Here is a 16,940-nt window from a genome sequence, read left to right on the forward strand (position 1 = left end):
CCATTAGGGTATGCAGCAGCAGCAGCAGCAGGGTCTCTCAGTGGCTCCAAGGGACTGTCACACCTCATGCTGGGCTGTAAATTCCTACACAGACTGGTTAAAGATACATTGCATAGGCTTGGCAGGCTTTGATCCTGCTGGTTTTTAAGATCTTCAAACAATAGTCCGGGACAATTTACCAAAATCACAACTTTTTTTTACTAACCAGATATTTTTGTAAATAGACACAGAAGGCTCAGAAGGCTTAGTACAGATGCAGTCTCCATACCTTGCACACCGACAACTGTTAACACTGTTTTTTATGCCTTTTTTTTGCCTCATTTTTCCAAAATTTCTGACTCCGGACCCTTGATCTTAAAAAGGGGGTAGAAGGGCGAAGGTCCATCTTCTGTAACTTCTTCAAGCTGACTTCAGGGGCGTTGATCCTACCTAGCCAGGAACCTATAACCTTAGCCTATTTTACAAAGAGGCCATCAGGGTTAGATGTCATTTAGAACAATATTTAACTTTTGACAACTGCACAGACCTTTTCTCCGGCTACAGCAGTGTAGCTTGTTTAGCACCCTGGTTTGCAAAAACATCTTTCTCGATGGCTTAGGAATGTGATCTCTAAAGATCCCAACAATGCCTAAATTACCTTTGCAGGCCTTTAGACAGATATCAATAGAAACACACTCTCGGGTTTATAAACTTTTTTCTGAGCAGATGAACTTCATGTAGCTGATGTCAGCTCAATAGTTACTGTCAATTAAAGCACATAAAGGGGTTGAGATTTAAACTATCCCCCATATTTTAGAACATTAGCTTTTTATTATCACAGAAGACTGGCAAGTTCCTGTCCCTTACAAGGTAGTCATGAACATTAGGCATGCTTTTAAACTATCTTCCTATGACCTCCCGGCTCTGACCAGTTTTGAAGGGCCACACACAAATGACTCTAGGATCTGACATTTCTGCCATCCAAGCAGTGGCTTACTGCCTCTGGATGCTCCTCCATTGCTTTTGTCCCAGGAGTGTCTTCTCCACATTTGGATAAATGCCTCATTGGCATTTCCCTTTAGCTGGTCGCTGGACTTGAACTCGGGGCCTGAGCACTGTCCCTCAGCTCTACAGCTCAAGGCTAGCACTCTGCCACTTTGAGTACCAGACTCGGGGCTTGAATGCTGTCCCCTAACTCTTCAGTCCAGGGCTAGTACTCTGCCACTGTGAGTCTCGAGCTTGGGGCTTGAGTACTGTCCCCTGACTCTTCAGTCCAGGGCTAGTACTCTGCTGGCTGAATAGAGGTGACAGTCTCACAGGAACCTTTTTGTGCCTGGGCTGGCTTTGAACCAGTTTGCAGATCAGTGAGTCTTATAAAAGGCCATTTTACTCCAATTAAAACCAACAAGGTGGTCAACATAGAAGTCGCTTTTAAGCATGCTCTTACCTGAAACTTGTTAAGAGCCAAAGTTACATCTGACAAACTTTTAAGAATCCTCTGTGCTTTGCTCTGGGCTTGCTGGAAACTTATAAAAACCTATAAGAGCAAACTAGAATAGCAATCATTTTGATAATCCTAATTTTTTTCCTTCTTTGTGCACATTGAGGCCAATGTCAAGAACAATTTTACATTTAAACTTTATACCCAAAAATCCATTCCCTATTTTTTTAAAAACCTCCTATTAATCACCTTTAATATTTTATACTTTAGTTTTTATTTGCATTTTATAAAAAACCTCTTAAAATCTTGAGGCCAAGTGTCACTCATTGTCTCGGCTGCTTGTTTTTACACATTAAAACTTTTAAACTCAAATGACAATTTTTCCTTAATGCAAGAATTACAGTCACCTTCACTATACCACAAAGCTAGATTTAACACCTTTATAACTTCCTAATTGTAAAACATCCTAATTGTAAAACATTAAAAGCAAGTCACATTATACAAATAACTTTTTAGCCCTCTTTTTAAGGCCTTTTTAATTTTAATGTTAACATATTTAAGGGGATGTTTTAGCAATACTAATCAGATCATTACATCACTTATTTTAACCATCATGTTTTCAGTGTCTGTCTGCAGGGAAAAGAGAGAACAAAGATGGGCCACTCAGCCCCTTCTATGGAATGGGTACGCACCCAATCCGACTCTTTAGGGTTAGATGAACTGCGTTTGTGCCAGCTTGCCCTCTTTCACCATGTGTGGACTCCTCCCAGGGCCTGTCCCACCATCCATGTCCAGTTGAACTGCACTTCTGCCTGTTCACCCCTCACCCCTAAAGATAGGTCTTCTGTTGGCTTCTAGTTTTTCCTTTTCTTTTTTTTTTTTTTAAATTTTATTTTATTTTATTTGAGAACATACTGTACAGAGGTGCTACAATTACATGGGCAGGATAATGCATACATTTCTTACCAAGCATTGCAGCCTCCTCCTTTGTTTACCCTTCACCTCCCTTCCCCGCCTCCCCCCTCCCCCCACCCAATTATACCCCCCTCCCCCCACCCAATTATACCCCCCTCCCCCCCCACACCGACATTGTAAAGCTGGTTTTGACATGACATTTTGTACTTCTCATTGTTGCAACAGGTCCACCTGAATCCTTAAACGACTTGTTTGTCCCCATCTCCTCCACATGTTATACTGACATCAAATATAGTGAAAGCGGGGGTTACATTGTGGGGGAGGGACATACAAAGCAACAAAGAAATAATCTTATAAATGTGTTAGAAACACATGCATGAAAGAAACGAAAACATTGAAATACATATTTAAGGTTTCATTTTCGTAACATCACATTATCTGACCTTTTCCGCTTGACTCATACCTATACTAGATATTGCAAATAAGGGAAACCATGGGACCTATGCTTCTTTGGGCCTGGCTTACTTCACTTAATATAATTTTTTCCAAACCTTTCCATTTCCTAACAAATGGGGAAATGTCATTCTTTCTGATGGAGGCATAGAATTCCATTTTGTATATATACTACGTTTTCTTGATCCATTCATCTACTGAGGGGCATCTGGGTTGGTTCCATATCTTAGCTATGGTAAATAATGCTGCAATAAACATAGTTGTGCTGGTAGCTTTAGTGTGGTCTTGTTTGTAAACATTTGGGTAAATGCCCAAAAGTGGGATTGCTGGATCATAGGGGAGATCTATGTGAAGTCTTCTGAGGAACCTCCATACTGCTTTCCAAAGTGGTTGAACAAGTTTACATTCCCACCAACAATGAAGTAAGGTTCCTTTCTGTCCACATCCCCTCCAGCATCTGTTGTTGTTAGAGTTCTTGATTTTTGCTGTTCTAACTGGAGTGAGGTGATATCTCAATGTTGTTTTGATTTGCATTTCTTTTATGGCTAGGGATGTTGAACATTTCTTCATGTGTCTATTGGCCATCCTTCTTTCTTCTTCAGAGAAGCTTCTCTTTAAGTCTTTTGCCCACTCATTTATTGGGCAGTTGTTTCTTTGAGGATTTGTTGTTGGGTGGTTTAATTTTTTGAGTTCCAAGTATATTTTAGATATGAGACCCTTGTCCGTTGTATGGCTAGTAAAGATCTTCTCCCAATCGGTCGGCTTTCTATTGATCTTGCTAGCTATGTCATTTGCCCTGCAGAAGCTCTGCAACCTTATGCAATCCCATTTGTCCAACCTTTCTTTGATTTGTTGTGCTTCCGGGTCTCTATTCAGAAAATTTCGGCCTGAGCCAAGGAGACCTAGGGTTTCTCCTATTCCATCCTGTAATGTTTTCAGAGTGTCTGCTTTGACTTCAAGGTCTTTGATCCATTTGGAGTTGATTCTGGTGCAGGGTGATATATAAGGGTCTAGCTTTAGTTTTCTACATGTAGTTAACCAATTTTGCCAGCACCATTTACTGAAGAGGCTGTCTTTCTTCCATTCTATTGTTTTAGCTTCCTTATCGAAGATTAGATGGCTATAGGTCTGTAGGTTCATTTCTGGGTTTTCAATTCTATTCCATTGGTCCTGAGGTCTGTTCTTATGACAATACCAAGCTGTTTTGATTACTATGGCTTTATAGTAGAGTTTGAAATTTGGTATTGATATTCCTCCAGCAGTGTTCTTTCCGTTGAGGAGCGTTTTTGCTATTCGGGGTCTTTTATTGTTCCATATGAATTTTTGGATTGCCTCTTCTATTTCCTTGAAGAATGAGGGTGGAATTTTGATAGGTATCGCGTTGAATTTGTAGATAGCCTTGGGAAGTATTGCCATTTTCACGATGTTAATCTTGCCAATCCAGGAGCATGGGAGGTTTTGCCATTTTTTAAGTTCTGTGTTGATTTCCTTTTTCAAGATTTTAAAGTTTTCATCATAGAGGTCCTTCACTTCTTTGGTTAAGTTAATTCCTAGGTATTTTATTTTTTGTGGGGCTATTACAAATGGAGTTGCTTTCCTAATTTCAGCCACACTTTTAGTTTTTCCTTTTCTTATCTCTTGGTTCTTGAATGAAATACACAGTTTTTAGACAGACAGAACAAGTTACATCTTTGACAGTGTTAAACTAACCTTTACATTTAAATTTTTAATATTCATCCCAAATTTTAGCCAAGGGAACTAGATCCCAAACAGCCAATGCATTTTTGTTAAGCCAGATAACTTGATTACAGTATAAACAGTCTTATGTATTTTAAAACATTAGTTTTTAAAATACCAGATTTCCTAATTTGCAAGTTAAAAAATCTTTAAAAAGCCATTTAAAACAATGTGAAGATTTTTTTTTTTAGAATTTTTGGTAATGTCCAAACCTCACAACCTTTTGAATTTTAAATTTAAACTCACCCAATTGTTACAGCATGCTGACAATTTTTATCTTTGAACACGTTCACAGACACACACACAAAACACTCACACAGATCTTAAAGCACCCAAAAAATCAAAATCAGTCATACGTACACCTTTTAAAGTTTTTAAACAAAAATGTAAGACAGTATTTCTTTTAAACTAGGTACCTTTGTTGGGCTTTATTTTTCCAGAGCTTGCTTATCTAGCAAGGCAATTCACTAATTAGTCTCTTTGAATCCCTTCTGTTGGAGGAGGGCTGGGGGAGGGGGTCACCTGAAACTAAACTAGCCAGTTTTTTTTTTTAATCCAATTTTAAACAAGAGCACTTTACAAATTGTTACATTGTCAGGACTAGCTGAAAAAGTCCAAACTAGGCACACAGCCTTCTACACCCTCCCTGCTGGCAGCCTCCACAAGGAGAAAATGCAGCCTGAGGCTTGAAGGGAACCAAACTAGCCCAGTAACCTTCCATGCCTCAAAGGAGGGTGGGCATAGCAGGTCTGTGACTGAGCCCAGCTGGAACTTTTATTTCCCCAGAGATGTTCAAATAAATAAATAACAAAAACACAGATAAACACAAAAACCAAGGATCCACATTTAAAACTGGTACCAATTTTAAAACAGAACTAGACAAGAACTGAAGGCTGAGTTGGCGAATAATGGGCCCCAGTTTATCCCTACCGGAACTCTGTGCTGTTCTCACTCAGCAAGCTGAATCCAGAGTCTGCGGGGTGAGCCTGCCACACTCACCCAGAACTTCCCTACCCCAGAAAACATAAAACAAACACATACTAAAGTTAACAAGACAAACAAGTGGCCACAAAGACAAAATCAAGTCTCAGTGAATGGGGTGACATCTTACCACCATTCACTTACCAGGGAACTCAACACCCCTACTCACCTCCGGAGGATTTTTCTCTTAGATTCCTGCAGACGTTGACCCAGGGGCCTTCCAAGGCGGAGGAGAATTGCCAGTCATCTTGGGGCAAGGGAAAGAAGTCCCTAGCAGCCATCCCCTCAGACTGACAGGTTCTCCCCCACGTTTAGACCCCCCCAAGGCAAGGCCCGAGGCTGAGATCTAACTGAGGCCACTCGCAGGTGGTCAGTGGCAGATTCATAATTGACAAACAAGCAAGTTACAAAAGCAGAACCAGCGGTTTTTGTTTTTAAACGAACTAGGACAAGGTCTCAGGTGTCCTAGGAGTGACTCGCTTGTTGACCCATTTCCTTGAAAGTCACAAAACAAACACCAAAGACAATTAATGTCAGACACACACAGACAAGACTAGACAAACGCCGCGCGGTCCCCGAGTGAGCAAAAATGAGGAGAGAAACTTCAGAAGGGAGAGGCCGGCCGTGCCTTAACTCCCCCAAACACAGAGACACTCGGATCTCGTCCCCCCTCCACGCGACCCTGGAGTAGGACTCCAGGGCAGGACTAGGGTAGTGGGCACGTCTGCTTTGCCCTCTAGTCCACCACAAATTCACGCACCCTGGGGTAGAAGCCCAGGGCGGGACCAGGGTAGTGGGCATGTCTGCTTTTCCCTCTGGTCCACCACACACGTCCTGTACAGGCACTTTTGGATCCCCAAAACATAAAACGAACACGACAAACACAAAAGACAAGAGCTCTATCTTACTTCCTGCCGGTCCTGGAATCTGGGGTTTGGGGGTGCCTGGTTCCCGGCCAATGCACCAAATGAAAGACCCTAGCCCCCTAGGATACTTTCGTCAACGGGAGGGCGCCCCAGAAAACTCAGACTCCAGGCCGGGAGATGCAATAAGCAAGAGGAGTTTATTTGATGTTTGCGCAAACGTACTCTCTGTCCCGAGCAGACAGGGAGCCCCGAGCAGCGGTTACAAGCCTTTTTTTAAAGGCAAAAACCACAAGATTAATGCATAACACAAAGCATCCCATGATTGGTCCATTTAAAGGTCATCATATACGCCAACAATCACCTTGCCACTCGGGAAATTTTGTAACACTCTTTGTAAAATGACTGGCCCATGGTTGGTTTAAGGGGGGGGTTACATGGTTACAGGCCTATGATTGGTTGACACTTGGCTTAGCTTGTGGTCTTGCCAGGTGGTCGTTATCTCAAGGTCCTGTCTGGGGAATTTCTAAATGGGAACTGAGGAACACGTACTGTCTGTTCTTTATCTATGACCACTGACCTTGTCCTGGGGCCGGCATCTGGTCCCTGAAACTTCTTAACTCATTTCTGGGAAGGGAAGGGTCAATGCTAGCGTAAGCAAGTTTACAGAAGCAGAATCAGCAGTTAGCAAGTTAGTAATGGTAATGGTCAATTTTTAATCTTTCAGAGGGAGGGAAGGAAGGAAGGAGGGAAGGAGGGAAGGATTAGAAAGAAGGAAGGAGGGAAGGAAGGATGGAGGGAAGGAAGGAAGGAGGGAAGGAAGGAAGGATTGGAGGGAAGGAAGAAGGAAGGAAGAAAGGAAGGAAGGAAGGAGTGAAGGAAGGAAGGAGGGAGGGAGGGAGGGAAGGAAGGAAGGAAGAAAGGATAGAGGGAAGGAAGGAAGGATTGGAAGGAAGGAAGGAGGGAAGGATTGGAGGGAAGGAAGGAGGAAGGAAGGAAGGAAGGAGTGAAGGAAGGAAGGATTGGAGGGAAGGAAGGAGGAAGGAAGGAAGGAAGGAGGGAACGAGGGAAGGAAGAAGGGAAGGAAGGAGGAAGGAAGGAAGGAAGGAAGGAAGGAGGGAAGGAAGGAAGGAAGGAGGGAAGGAAGGAAGAAAGGATGGAGGGAAGGAAGGATTGGAAGGAGGGAAGGAAGGAGGGAATTCATTCATTCATTATTCATTTCCTCCATTCCCCCTCCCCCTCCCCCCTTCCAGGAAGTGTTGGGCGGATTTCCAGGCATTGAGAAGAGGAAGCCATTGGCTGGGTTCTGGTTGAGTCTGACACACACACAGGAAATCCATCAGCAATTTGTCCCAGAAGCTTCTAGAAGCTTGGTTGGGGCAGGGGGAAGGGAAAGACAAGACCATGCACATGAGCTAATCATAATAAATCAACAACAACAACAAGAAGAACAAGAATAGTCAAGGGACCCTGGACCAGTCACCGCAAAAGATCATGGGAAGGGGTGATGTCATCATCCATCCTCAACTTCTCCCATGGAGGAGAATCCCAAGGGATGAACGCAACTGGGTCCCAGATGTTGGGGAGAATGGGGGGGAGGAAACAGAAACCAGCCCCAGCCCTGGCTTCTTTCTAGAACCTTCCATGGGTTGTCCTGGAAGCGTCTCAAGTCCTTAGATCAAACAGATCCCCTGGGAAAACCTATCATCAATAGACCATGAGAGGATCAGTATCAATACCAACACCAATACCAATATCATCAATACCCTCCTTCCCTCCCCCCCTCCCCCCAAAATCATTCCTGGGCCAAAGAAGGGGGGTGGGAGTGTTGGGGTGTGTCTGGGTGGAGGGAACGCCTGCCTGGGGAATGTGCTGAGTTATTCTGAAACCTGGAACTTTCTGGGACCTTCTGGAACCTTGGGGGAACTTTCTGGAACTTTCTGGATGGATGTATGGTGGATGGATGGGTGGATGGATGGGTGGGTGGATGGGTGGATGGATGGATGGGTGGATGAGTGGATGGATGGGTGGATGGATGGATAGGTGGATGGGTGGCTGGATGGGTGGCTGGATGAGTGGATGGGTGGATGGATGGATGAGTGGATGGATGGATGGGTGGGTGGATGGATGGAGGATCGATGGGTGGATGGATGGGTGGGTGGATGGATGGGTGGATGGATGGATGGGTGGATGAATAGGTGGATGGATGGATAGGTGGGTGGATGGATGAGTGGGTGGATGGATGGCTGGATGGATGGGTAAATGGATGGATGGATGGGTGGATGGATGGATGGGTGGATGGATGGGTGGGTGGATGGATGGATGGATGGATGGATGGATGGATGGGCGGCCCCCATCATTGCTGGTCCGCTCACCTGCAGGAAGGCCAGTGCGCACAGGATCTTGGCGGGCGCGCAGGTAGCTGAGGAGTTCGCCACCAGGCACATAGTCCATCATCCTGTACAACCAGCGGTCATCGCGCCACATGGAGAACCTGGGATGGGGTCAGGGGGAGGGAAAGGACACACACGTGAGGTGCTAGGTGCTTGCTGATTATCCAGAGTCCCTGTGGGGAAGTGCTGGGTGCTTGGTACCTGTCCTGAGTTAGTAATAGGCAGGTGCTGGGTGCTTGGTACCTGACTTATGTAAACAGTAGGGAGGTGCTGGGTGTGAAGTCCCGTTCCTGGGTCACCATGGGGAGGTGCTGGGTGCTTAGTTCCTATCCTTGGTCTCCATGGAGAGGTGCTGAATGCTTAGGCTCAGTCCTTGTTCCCCAGGTGGTGGTGCTGGGTGCTTAGTTCCAGTTCTGGGTTACTCTGAGGAGGTGCTGGTTGCTTAGTCCCTGTCCTGGGTCATCATGGGATGGTGCTAGGTTCTCAGTACCTCCCCTGGGTCACCATGGAGAGGTGCTGGGTGCTTAATCCCAGCCCTGGGTCATCATAGGATGGTGCTGGGTGCTTAGTCCTGGTCCTGGGTTACTCTGAGGAGGTGCTGGTTGCTTAGTCCCAGCCCTGAGTCGTCATGGGATGGTGCTGGGTGCTTGGGAATCATCCTAGGTCACTATGATGAGGTGTTGGGTGCTTAGTCCCAGCCCTGGGTTACTATGGGGTGGTGCTGGGTGCTTGGGGATCATCCTGGGGAGGTGCTGGGTGCTTAGTTCCTGTCTTGGGTCATTATGGGATGGTGCTGGGTGCTTGGGGGATATTGTGAGTCACTATGGGAAGGTGCTGGGTGCTTAGTCCCCACTCTGGGTCACCCTGGGATAGTGCTAGGTGCTTAGTCCCAGCCCTGGGTCATCATGGGATAGTGCTGGGTGCTTAGTCCTGGCCCTGGGTCACCATGGGGAGGTGATGGGTGCTTAGTCCTGGTCCTGGGTCACCATGGGGAGGTGCTGGGTGCTTAGTCCCTGCCCTTGGTCACCATGGGGAAGTGCTGGGTACTTACTCCTGGATCTGGGGCACCATAGGGAGGTGCTAGGTGCTCAGTCCCCATCCTGAGTCACTATGGGGAGGTGCTGGGTGCTCAGTCCCCATCCTGAGTCACTATGGGGAGGTGCTGGGTGCTTAGTCCCCACTTTGGGTCACCATGGGGAGGTGCTGGGTGCTCAGTCCCTGGGTCATCATGGGGAGGTGCTGGGTGCTCAGTCCCTCCCCTGGGTCATCATGGGGAGGTGCTGGGTACTTAGTCCTGGCCCTGGGTCATCATGGGGAGGTGCTGGGTGCTTAGACCTGGCCCTGGGTCACCATGGGGAGTTGCTGGGTGCTTAGTCCCCATCCTGGGTTACCATGGGGAGGTGCTGGGTGCTTAGTCCTGGCCCTAGGTCACCATGGGGAGGTGCTGGGTGCTTAGTCTTGGTCCTGGGTCACCATGGGCAGGTACTGGGGGCTTATTCCCCATCCTGGGTCACCATGGGGAGGTGCTGGGTGCTCAGTCCCCATTCTGGGTCACCATGGGGAGGTGCTGGGTGCTTACTGCTGGATCTGGGGCACCTTAGGGAGGTGCTGGGTGCTCAGTCCCCATCCTGAGTCACTATGGGGAGGTGCTGGGTGCTGAGTCCCCACTTTGGGTCACCATGGGGAGGTGCTGGGTGCTCAGTCCCTGCCCTGGGTCACCATGGAGAGGTGCTGGGTGCTCAGTCCCTGAGTCACCATGGGGAGGTGGTGGGTGCTAAGTCCCTGCCTTGGGTCACCATGGGGAGGTGCTGGGTGCTCAGTCCCCAAAGCCAGGGCACCCAACGGCCTGGTTCCTGCCAGGCCACGCCCCCCAGGCCAGCCATCCAATGGCAGCACGCCCAGGCCACGCCCTCAAAGCCAGACTACACAATAGCATCACTGTTGCCAGGCCACGTCCCCCCAGGACCAGCAGCCCAATGGCCTTACTTCCAAGCCATACCCCCAAAGCCAGGACCCTCAATAGCCTAGTTCCTGCCAGGCCATGGCCCCTAGGCCCAGCGGCCCAATGGCCTTACTTCCAAGCCACGCCCCCCAGCCCAGCCGACCAATGGCATTACGTCCAGCCGCCCAATGGTGTCTTTCCAGGCCACGCCCCCAAACCCCAGCGGCCCAATGGCCTCTGTTCCAGGCCACGCCCCCACTGACTCTCCCGTCAGCTCCACGCCCTGCAGGCCACGCCCACCGCGACGCCACGCCCATCAGAAAGCCACGCCCTCCCGCGTCCCCGCCTCTTAAAGGCGCCTCGTCCCGGAGGCCTCTACGCACCGACGGTGACACGGGGGCCGCCCGGGTCGGCGTCCTCGGGGGTCCTGCGCGCTTCCGCTTCCGGATCCGGACGGCGCAGTGGTGGCCATGGCGGCGGCGGCGGCGGCGACGCTCCGCGGCCCCGCCACGGCTGCATTTCCGGGCGCGGCCGCCGGCGCCCTCGCATCGATGTCATCAGCCGGCGCCAAGACGCGGGCGCGCATGCGCGCGCTCTCGGCGGAGTGCCACTGGGCATGCACATAGGGTTAGCGGGGGAGGGGCCGAACGCTCCCAGCGGAGAGCCATTGCGCATGCGCAGAGGGTTCTTCAGCGGGGACAGGCTGAGCCGGCCTGGCGGAGCGCCATTGCGCTTGCGCACAGGGTTAGGCAGCTGGGAGGGGCTGAGCCAGCCTGCGCCAATGCCCATGCGCACAGGGTTCGTCAGCAGGGAGGGGCCTAGCGCTCCCGGCAGAGCGCCGCTGCGCATGCGTGTCCCTTGGCTGCTTGTTCCCACTGCCCTCCCGCGTGTGGACCCACGGCGCATGCGCACAGGTTGAATCGGCCGGGAGGCGCAGAGCGGACCCTGGAGGGTCGAGTTGCGCATGCGCACAGCTTGAGTCCGCCGGGAGGTGCCTAGGGGACCCCGGAGGATCGAGGTTCCGTCCGCATTGCGCATGCGCACTGGTTGAGTCGTCCGGCACCGTCCGGGCCGAGCGTGTGGTGCGTGCATGCGTGGGATTCCCTCGGTTGGTCTGGTTGGTACTGCGCATGCGTGCCACCTTGGGGGGAGGTCCTCCGCGCTGCACCGCGCATGCCTAAGCCAGCACGCCCCGTCCCTCCCCCCCGCCCCCCCCCCCGCCGAGCAGGAACACGCATGCGTGTGCTCCCGGGCTCTGCGAGGTACGGATCTGCGCATGCGCGGGATTGGGCTGCGCTGCCCTGCAACGCGCATGCGCGGTTCCCAGAGACAGACTGACAGACAGACACAGGGACAGTGAAACAGAGTCAGACAGACACTGGGACAGAGACGACACACAGATGGACACAGAGAGACACAGACAGATAGATGGACACAGACAGACACAGAGAAGACAGAGACATGGGCAGGCAGAGACAGACAGACACAGAATGACAGACAGAGAGACAGACAGACAGAGGCAGAGCCAGACAGACAGGGAATGACAGAGAGAGACAGACACAGGCCGACAGACAGAGACGGACAGACATAGAGCAAGACAGACAGACACTGGGACAAAGACAGACAGAGACAGACACACAGATGGACACAGAGAGAGACACAGACGGATAGACAGACATAGGCAGAGACAGACACAGACATAGAGAAAGACAGACAGACACAGAGAATGACAGACAGACACGAAAGACAGACAGAGAATGACAGAGAGACACAGACAGACAGACAGATACTGACACAGGCAGACAAAGAAACACAGAACGAGACCCAGACAGACACAGGAGACAGAGACAGAGAGACAAAGAGACAGACAGACACAGAAGTCAGAAGTAGACTGATGACAGACAGACAGACCGAGACAGACAAAGACAGAATGAGACAGAGACAGACAGACAGTGAGACAGACATGGACAGGCAGACCAACAGGCAGACACAGACAAGACAGACAGACAGAAAGACAGAGACAGAAGTAGACTGACAGACACAGACAGACAGACAAAGAAAGAGAGAACGAGACACAGACAGACTGACAGAGGAGACAGACAGAGACAGAGAGACAAAGACAGACAGACACAGACATGGACAGGTAGAGACACGCAGACCAACAGACAGACTGACAGAGGAGACAGACAAAGACAGAGACAGACAGAAGAAGACACAGACAGACAGAGACAGAGACAGAGCTTGACCTACTCCATTGAGGTCAGGACTTGGTTCCAAGTCACTCAAGTGTGAAAATGTTAATCCCACCCATATTTAATCAACATCCATCCACCCATCCATCCTCCATCCATCCATCCACCCACCCATCCACCTATCCATCCACCCATCTATTCACCCATCCATCCATCCATCCATCCATCCACCCAGCCACCCTCTGATCCACCCATCCATCCATCCACCCATCCGTCCACCTATCCATCCATCCACGTATCCATCTATCCACCCATCCATCCACCCACCCACCCATCCATCCATCCACCCATCCATCCATCCATCCACCCATCTACCCATCTATCCACCCATCCATCCATCCACCCATCCACCCATCTATCCACCCATCCATCCATCCACCCATCCACCCATCTATCCACCCATCCATCCATCCACCCATCCATCCATCCATCCACCCTCCCATCCATCCACTCATCCATCCACCCACCCATCCATCCATCCATCCACCCATCCATCCATCCTCCATTGAGATGAACACTTGGGTCCAAGTCACTCAACTGTGCAAATGTTAATCCCTTCCATATTCCATCAACAGCAGGACTTGGGTCCAACTCATTCAAGTGTGCAAATGTTAATCCCTTCCCTCCTTCCTCCATGGAGAGGAGTTGGGTCCATCACTCAATTGTGCAAATGTTAATCCCATCCGTCTGTCCTCCATCCAGATGAGGACTTGGGTCCAACTCACTGAAGTGTGCAAACGTTAATCCCACCCATATTGTATCAGGACTTGGGTCCAAGTCACTCAAATGTGTAAATGTTAATCCCATCCATATTCAATCAACATCCATCCACCCACCCATCCATCCACCCATCCACCCACCCATCCCCCATCCATCCATCCACCCTTCTATCCACCCATCTGTCCATCCATCCACCCATCCGTCTATCTGTCTGTCTGTCCATCTATGCATCCATCCCTCTGTCTATCCAGGTGTCTGTCTATCTACTCTCTGTCTGTCTGTCCATTCATGGATCCATCCATCCATCTGTCTATCCACATGTCTGTCTGTCTATCTATCTACTATATCTATCCACCTATCTGTCTGTCTGTGTGTCTATCTATACATCTCTCTGTCTGTCCAACCATCCATCCATCTATCCATTTATTCATGTATCTTATCTGTGTATCTATCTATCATCTATCCATCCGTCTGTCTGTCTATCCACCTACCAGCCTGTCTGTCCATCCTTCTGTCCATCTGTCTATCCATCCATCTGTCCATCTGTCAGTCTGTCTGTCTGTCCATCCATCCATCTATCCATCTATTATCCATCTATCCATCTGTCTGTCTGTCCATCCATCCACCCATTTGTCTATCCATCTATCCATCTGTCAGTCTGTCTGTCTATCCATCTGCCCATCTGTCTATCCATCTATCCATCTGTCAGTCTGTCCATCCATCCATCTACCCATCTATCAGTCTGTCTGTCTGTCCATCCATCCACCCATCTGTCTATCTGTCTTATCTATCCATCTTTCAGTCTGTCTGTCCATCCATCCATCCATCTATCTAGGTATCAGTCTGTCTGTCTGTCCATCGATCCATCCATCTAGCTAGCTATCAGTGTCTGTCTGTCCATCCATACACCCATCTGTCTATCCGTCTATCCATGTATCAGTCTGTCTGTCTGTCCATCCTTCCGCCCATTTGTCCATCCATCTCTCAGTCTGTCTGTCTGTCCATCCATCCGCCCATCTGTCTATCCATCCATCTATCCATCTGTCAGTCTGTCTGTCTGGGTGAAGAACTCTGAAAAGGGACAAACTTTCTAGAACCATCTCCTTTCCCCGGGCCGGTGTGTGTGTGTGTGTGTGTGTGTGTGTGTGTGTGTGTGTGTGTGTGTGTGTGTGTGTGTGTCTGTCTGTCTGTCTGTCTGTCTGTCTGTCTGTCTGTCTGTCTGTCTGTCTGTCTGTGTGTACCTCCTAGACTTCACCGGTCCATCTGCCATGACCGTTGGATTCAGAACCTTCTAGAACGCAGTGCCGTCTCCACCACCCTATCTAGGACTCGCTGCCCAGTGCTCGGGACAAGATGTCATCTGCTCATACACGTGTGTGCGTGCGTGTGCGTGCATGTGGCCCAGCCGGTCGCCCTGGGAAACGCCCTGGGTCACCATGATGATGATGATGATGATGCCCGGAGTTCACATCCTTCCTGGGTCACCATGATGATGATGATGATGATGATGATGATGATGATGATGATGATGATGATGATGGATGGATGGATGGGTGGATGAATGGATGGATGGATGGGTGGGTGGATGGATGGATGGGTGGATGGATGGATGGATGGATGGTGGATGGATGGGTGGATGGATGAATTGATGGATGGATGGGTGGGTGGATGGATGGATGGATGGGTTGATGGATGGGTCAATGGATGGATGGATAGATGAGTGGATGGGTGGGTGGATGGATGGATGGATGAATGGATGGATGGGTGGCTGGCTGGGTAGATGGATGGATGATGGGTGGGTGGGTGGATGGATGAGTAGATGGATGGATGGATGGATGGGTAGGTGGATGGATGAGTGGATGGATGGGTGGCTGGCTGGGTAGATGGATTGATTGATGGATTGATGGATTGATGGATGGGTGGATGGATCGGTGGATGGGTGGATGGATGGATGGATGGATGAATGGATGGATAGATAGATGGATGGGTGGATGGATGGGTAGATGGATGGGTGGGTGGATGGATGGATGGATAGATAGATGGATGGGTGGATGGATGGGTGGATGGGTAGATGGATGGATGGATGGGTGGATGGATGGATTTGTGGATTTCCCCCCTAGGCCACCAAAGACCTAAGTTCTTCTCCTCCTGTCTCTCTGTCTCCAGGTGCAGAGAAGTTGATCCTCCACATACAGAAGCACAGCATCCCCTTCGCCCTGGCCACCAGCTCAGGGACTGAGGCCTACCAGGCCAAGACCAGCGCACACCGGGAACTGTTCGGTGCCTTTCACCACATGGTGCTGGGTGATGACCCCGAGGTCAAGGCCAGCAAGCCCGCCCCGGACATCTTCCTGGCCTGCGCCCGCAGGTTCTCCGGACATCTTCCTGGCCTGCACCCCCAGGTTCTCCGGACATCTTCCTGGCCTGCAACCGGAGGTTCTCTCCTAATCCCCCCCCCCTGTCAACCAGGTAAACTGAGGCCTCGGGCCTCGGGTCCACTGCATGGACCACACACAGAGAGACACACAGACAGACAGACATGGACGGATACACAGATACACAGACCAGACAGCCAGACAGCCAGACACAGAAACACACAGATAGACGCAGAGACGGACACAGAGACACAGATAGACACATGGACAAACCAGACAGACATGCAGACAGACAGACAGGCAGATAGACACACAGACTGACAGGCAGACAAACCAGATAGAGACACAGACACAGAGACAGACTCATAGACAGACAGACAGACAGACCACAGAGACACAGACAGACAGACACACTCCGATAGACAGACAGACACACTGACAGAGAGATAGACACACAGACACACAGACACAGAGACCAGACAGATAGACAGACAGACAGACACAAGAGACGGGACAGACACACAGATTCACAGACCTACCAGACAGACCACAGAGACACAGACAGACAGACACACTGATAGACACACACACAGACAGATAGACACAGACAGACGCACAGATACACAGACCACGCAGACAGACAGAGAGACAGAGCACAGAGACACGGACAGACAGACACACACCAATAGACAGACAGATAGACATACATATGCAGACAGACACACAGACAGACAGACTACAGAGACACACAAATAGGCATATAGACAGACAGACGGATACAGAGACAGACACACACAGATAGACAGACACAGAGACACTTGACCAGACACAGACAGACACACATACAGAGACAGACAGACAGACATGAGTCCAGACAGACAGATACACA

At 49.7% G+C, this 16,940-nt stretch overlaps 1 long non-coding RNA gene and 1 pseudogene across 1 annotated transcript; one reads left to right on the forward strand and one right to left on the reverse strand.

Annotated features, from left to right (window-relative positions):
• Positions 1 to 6,550: 6,550 nt before the first annotated feature.
• On the reverse strand, positions 6,551 to 11,256 carry LOC138821282 (uncharacterized). The gene is made up of 3 exons (XR_011370116.1): positions 11,088 to 11,256; positions 8,745 to 8,863; positions 6,551 to 8,070 (listed from the first exon to the last, which is right to left on the reverse strand). It is a non-coding gene; the product is annotated as an uncharacterized lncRNA (long non-coding RNA).
• LOC138821280 (pseudouridine-5'-phosphatase-like) overlaps positions 11,256 to 16,940 on the forward strand; it is a 6,687-nt pseudogene continuing 1,002 nt past the window's right edge.

The sequence above is a fragment of the Dipodomys merriami genome, unplaced genomic scaffold (assembly GCF_024711535.1).
Source record: "Dipodomys merriami isolate MVZ:Mamm:240054 unplaced genomic scaffold, mDipMer1.0.p SCAF_906, whole genome shotgun sequence".
NCBI lineage: Eukaryota > Metazoa > Chordata > Mammalia > Rodentia > Heteromyidae > Dipodomys > Dipodomys merriami.